General features: G+C 36.3%; 1 long non-coding RNA gene across 1 annotated transcript in view; it reads right to left on the bottom strand.

Annotated features, from left to right (window-relative positions):
- LOC120309443 overlaps positions 1-2,393 on the bottom strand; it is a 48,663-nt gene extending 46,270 nt beyond the window's left edge. The window contains exons 1-2 of the long non-coding RNA XR_005557083.1: positions 2,268-2,393; positions 1,085-1,183 (exon numbers count right to left, since the gene is read on the bottom strand). This is a non-coding gene — a long non-coding RNA (uncharacterized LOC120309443). The remainder of the gene's footprint in view (positions 1-1,084; positions 1,184-2,267) is intronic.
- Between the last annotated feature and the right edge of the window lie 3,373 nt (positions 2,394-5,766).

The following is a 5,766-nucleotide window of genomic DNA, read 5'->3' as shown; positions in this document are numbered from 1 at the left end:
TTGAGAAAAATCAAATATGTTCTGTGCAGCAATGTATGAGTTAATCAAGACTGGATTAACTGATTGTTTTTAAAATATGAGGAAATTATATAATTCTACTTTTGTTGATGTAATTATTTTATTTCTGCAGTTAAGAAAAGAAGAATAGTGGTTCTGAACCTATGATTTTACTAAAAATCAATAAATAATCACAGAAGTGGAGGATATTGTATGGTCATTTGTTCCATTGCCTGACCCTCAATTAAGCAACAATCATTTAAAATATGACTTGGATTTTGATCTATTTCAGCTTATTTCATCTTTCGTGTATATTAATTATTAAGAGATGACAAGTCAAGTGCTAGGAAAAGCAGGTACGTGGGACAAAACTGCTCCATTTCCAAAATAAAAAAAAATACAATCTTATAAAAAACTCCACATAGACAAAGAGAACCAGTTTGGTTAAGGCAGTGAGCTAGAAAGTGGGAGACCATGAATTTTAGTCCCACCTTACATGCAGAGCTACCAGGTAACCGTGGCCAACTTCTAAAATCTTGCCCAAACGTGCAGGGACTTGTCCAGGTAGTCACCAAGAGTCAACACTAACCTGAAGGCATCCTGCCCTAAAGTAATGGGTAGCACTAATTTATTTAGATTCTAGCTTCAAATTGCAAGCTTTGTCACCATTTCTCTAATTATAAATATTTTATTGTTGCTTTTAGTGGAAAAATATATCATTGTCAAGATTATATCAAAATACTATTAAGAAAAGTGTTTCTTTTTGCATAATCTATTGTAAACATCACATCTTTTATAGAGTAAAAATTTGCTTTTACTATAGGCTCCATAAATATAAATATTAAAACCATAATTATTTGCTTGAGATCTTGTTGCTGACATTTGAAAATAACTATTTACCATAGTTGTATTAAATGAATGTGACTCAAACCCCCAAATCAATTATTAATTAGTGTTTTACAAATTATTTTCATTAAGAATAATATTCATGAACACAATACTAATAGTAATGTAAAACTGTACCCAATAAATGAATAAGTAATGTTTATAAAAATGCTAGGTTATATTTTTAACTTTACACACTTACCTGTAGGAACAGTTAAGAAATATTTGAAGGCCCACCTCTTCCGTTTTCCTTTACTTGGAACATGGATTACGCCCAATGGCTCATATGGCAAGTTCTATACTGTAATACATTTTTATGCAGAAGTTATATGATAGCAAGATATTGTTTGGTGATATCTATAAACAAGCTATCTATAAAGAAGATAAAGGCATATATATCATAATACTGCCATCCTGTTGGCATTTTCTATACGTTTTTTGCACACGCTTGGAAAATCAATCAATTGATAATTCTGCCTTTCTGTGAAAACATTAGAATCCTGATAAATTGATGCAGATGAGAATGAATCTACACTGCCCTGTTTCAAAAAATATTTGTACCATTAAAGTAAGAACTAAAACATGTCTATGTTTTCTATATTGTACCCTTTCTATATGTATTGTTCCTTATTTTTCAGTGGTGAGTGTGGTTTTACAGTTTAGTGGTTTTTGGGCTGTATAGGTGCATGCTAAATTGATATCCCACCCAGTCTTCAAGGAAATCATGGATGCTTTCTGATTTGTCTAGTTTTAAACTGAACATGCATTTTATTTTAATAATAATAATATTAGACTTATGTATCTCTATCTGTATCTCTCTATTTGTATTTCTATATGTATTTCTATCTATCTCTATATATCTAGCTGTCTATTTATTTATAGATAAATAGAGGGAGTGTACTAGTTAAGCTGAGAGTTATTAAAAGAGGAACATGATGTTCTCCTAAACCTGGAACCTGAAGTGCTGTGTTCTTTTTAAATATTCTTTATTAATATAAAGACTAGAATACCAATATCCCCTTTCTGGAGTTCCCCATAGCTCATTAGACAAATTATTATCTCTGGAAATTAAGTTGCCATTTGACTTTGTTCTCATGCAACAGGAAGGAAAGTATTAGTGCCTCACCTGTACATTGTTCTCCAGGTAAAAATAATCATATAATATAATTAACATTTAAGCTTAATTCACACAATATGTATTATATTCAGCTGATTTTTTGAGAATGGATAGATATGAGTTGGTACCCAAGGTAAATATTCTATATGTGCTATTACATACCCTGACTTTTGGAATCAATCTACATTTTTGTAATGGCAGGACTAAACTCACAGAGTGAAAGGTGGGATATATCAACCCTTCTTTTCTCAAAGTCCTTTTCACAGACCTTCTGTAGCTGCTTGGTGGTTATCACTGCTTCCATTTTTTTTCTTGCAGGATGCCTTTCTCTGTCATATTCTCCTTAGCACTGGTCTGTGAAACAGATAGGACTCCATGGCTTATTGCATAACTTGTGAAAAAAAAAAACAAAAAAAAGGTGAAAGAATGAAATAAATTTTATAGTCCTTTTGTAGTTTTGAGGTATGTGACTAGAGAAACAAGTTCTTCTTCTTTGGGGAATTAGTAGGATAAATATCAGTTAAAACAAATAATATTAAAAATAAGAAAAAATATAAATCTTTTTTTAATCTTAGATAGTTCTGTGAGAAAAAATAAATATATAATGGAGGTTTGTTTCAAATCCCTGGTAGTAATTTAAAAAGGTGATCTCCCATGGAAAAGTATATAGAACAATATTAAGACTGAGCAACTCCTAGGATGGTAATTGGTTTGTTCCTATCTGAAAGCAGGCTGATGTAAAGAAATGCCACTTTGAATAAATCACAGAACAACTAAGCATGGATGAAAGATATAAATTTCCAGAGACATGCAGAAGATAAAGAAAAATAACTCTTGTGCAATACTAACTAGGCACTTGCCTTTCTCTTTCTTTCTTTCTTTCTTTCTTTCTTTCTTTCTTTCTTTCTTTCCTTTCTTTCTTTCTTTCTTTCTTTCTTTCACTAATTTAGCTTTAGATGGCATGCAACAGAGCTAAAACAATTAATTAATACATTAAAAGTATAAAAATCAAGTTAAAACAAAGAGGAATGGATGAAAGGGTGTTAAAAAGAGTGGAGCCACCTCATTAGTTCTCCTGGGGTCTCCAAGCCTGCTGGCATAACCAGTTCCTGAGCAATTCTGGAAGCTCAATGGTGACAAGGTGTAGAAACCATGGTGTATAGATTCACCTATCAATAAACTAAAGGGAAAGTTAGAACTAGATAGTGAAATAGGAAACAGGACTGAGATTCTATGCCATAAATCAGGACCAAATTAATTTTCAGTGTAATTGTTTACAGTTACATAATTCAGAATCAGAGTTTTATCAGAGTTTTGATTCATGTGGATTCCTAGGCTCTAGGCATGTAGGATTTTCTTTGGAAGAAAATTTGGTTGGCTGTTACAATATCATTCTTCCTGTATAAAGACTTAGGAATATTGTAAATTTTAGTGTAATGATGGCATAGGTTTTCAGCCAGATGTTTTTTTTTCCTAACAGCTGCAACCATAACTGTATATTCCATGGTAAATGTATGTCTGAGAAAATCTAATTAATGTCTCACTTGAACTGAGAGTCTTGAAAGTCAAATGAGTCAAAAATTATTTTAGGCTGCATATAACATCTTATAATAGCTTAATTCTAGGGGGTTTACTTCCCTGTTAGATGCAGTTCCTGTCATTTCAGAGCAAAAAGATCTTTTTAAAGAGACTTTGGTTTCAAAAGATTAGAAAGTATTCTGAGTGAAATATTAAGAAAACCTGTACAACTTTAATCATAGGACATGCCCATTTAGATAAGAGTTTTCAAGTCCCATTTGGGACCTGTGAGAATTGGAACCATTACTCTTTACATGTGTCTACCAGAGAGTCACAGCTGTAACATGTTGAAACAGCAAATTTATTCAAAAATTCTTTGGATAATATATATATACTGTATATATATATATATATATATATATATATATATATATATATAAAAACAAATAAATAGTGATCACCAGGAGAATAAATAGAAAAATATATTTAATAAACCTAGCTTTCGTTGGGCACTCCCGACATCGTCAGGGTTAAAAGCAGTCATAGGGAGAAAGCTTATATACGATCGCTAACTGCCTGCATCCGGCTTCTAGACTGCGTCGCCGTTTCCAGCTGATCATGCTGTGTTCTGAGTGTATCTCTTACATCAGCATGTGGTTTCTTCCTATCACCTCTCTGTACTCCGCTGTGCACACCTCCATCATTAACTCTGGGGCTGAGTGGGGTCCTTTCATCTCCTTTTCAGGTGTTAATTACCTCCATCCCCCACCTTCTTGTGTATAATTCTCTTTACTAGGAGGGGGGTGCAGATCATTCAATTTTCTTCTAGCCCTCTTGCGTGTCCCAGCTAAGCTGTGACCAATCCTCCTCACCCCTGACAAGCACAACTTAGGTATCTCGCTCCGCTCCATCTTATCTCCCTCTATGTGTGCTATCCCGGTTTGTTTGTCATCCGATCTGATGTCTCCCTCCCTACGTTCATGAGGACTACGTTCATGAGGGCGACACCTTGCCGCTCAGTTCGCTGCTGGTCAATGTCCTGTCCACTCTGTTCAAATCCCTTGTCTTTATCCTCCGCCAGGAGATTCCCCCACTGTGACAGTAGATATTCACGCTCATAGCCCCATGTTCCCCTATCAAACCAACCGATGGAGAAACCCTCCTGGAGCTGTTTGAGATCGCATCTGTTCGATCATGTGGGGGAATAGATGTAACACTCTTCCCCCGGTCATATGGCTCGTGCCTCGGTTTCCTCCAGAGATTAGAATGCCGGTTCGCATGCCATGTCCTTAGCATTAATTGTGCTGGGCACATATCTATCTCCCACCACATACATCAGACAAACCAACAGAAGAATAAGTGCACGCATTGAAGAACACAAGAACTCAGTCAAAAATGAGGAACCAACTTCTTCCCTGGTCCAACACCTTAAAGCCACAGGACATGAAATTGACTTTAAAAAGATTAGAACTATCGCCAAAACTGAACACTTTAATAACAGAATAATCAGAGAAGCCATCGAGATAGAAAAACGCCCACACAGCATGAATAAACGAGATGATACCTCCCGCCTACCAGCCATTTGGAAACCCGCCCTTATTGACAAATGAGTCCCTAACACAAAGAATGACACCAGACCCACACTCACGAAAACCACATAGGATGTCACCACCACACATCCACGCAAAAAGCAAACCCAAACACAGACCGATGATGAGGCATGACCACAAACTAGAAGCCAGACCACAGCTGCATCATTAGCCACTTTAAACCTCTCCAATCCATACATGAAGCAAACTGACACCCACCATGAAGATGAGGCATGATCACAAACGCGAAGCCAAACAACAGCAACGCAGCTCACCATCTCAAGACCCCCTGCAACTCAGACTAACTGAGCACAACAAAGCCCCCACCAAAACAGAACACTCCCCCATCCAATCAGAGCACAGCCAACCACCCCATCTAATCAGAGCCAAATCCATAACCAATCAGAACACACCTCCACCCAATCAGAACACAGCCAAGCCCGAACCAATCAGTTCATACGCCCACTGACAGTTAAAAGGAGAAATAGCTACGATCACACATTGCTCCTAGAAGCATAAAGCCGAAAACACCAGCCCGAAGATGATGAATGGGACTTCGTCAAAACATCACCAAGACACACACACACACACACACACACACACACATATATCTTGAGTGTTTCTTGATGCACCCTTTCGGCCCAAATATGGGAGAAAGAA

Source organism: Crotalus tigris, unplaced genomic scaffold, assembly GCF_016545835.1.
Source record: "Crotalus tigris isolate CLP2741 ecotype Arizona unplaced genomic scaffold, ASM1654583v1 scf7180000017536.10889498, whole genome shotgun sequence".
Classification (NCBI taxonomy): Eukaryota; Metazoa; Chordata; class Lepidosauria; order Squamata; family Viperidae; genus Crotalus; species Crotalus tigris.
Note: the sequence above shows the minus strand (reverse complement) of the source record. Positions and strands in the feature narration are given on the sequence as shown.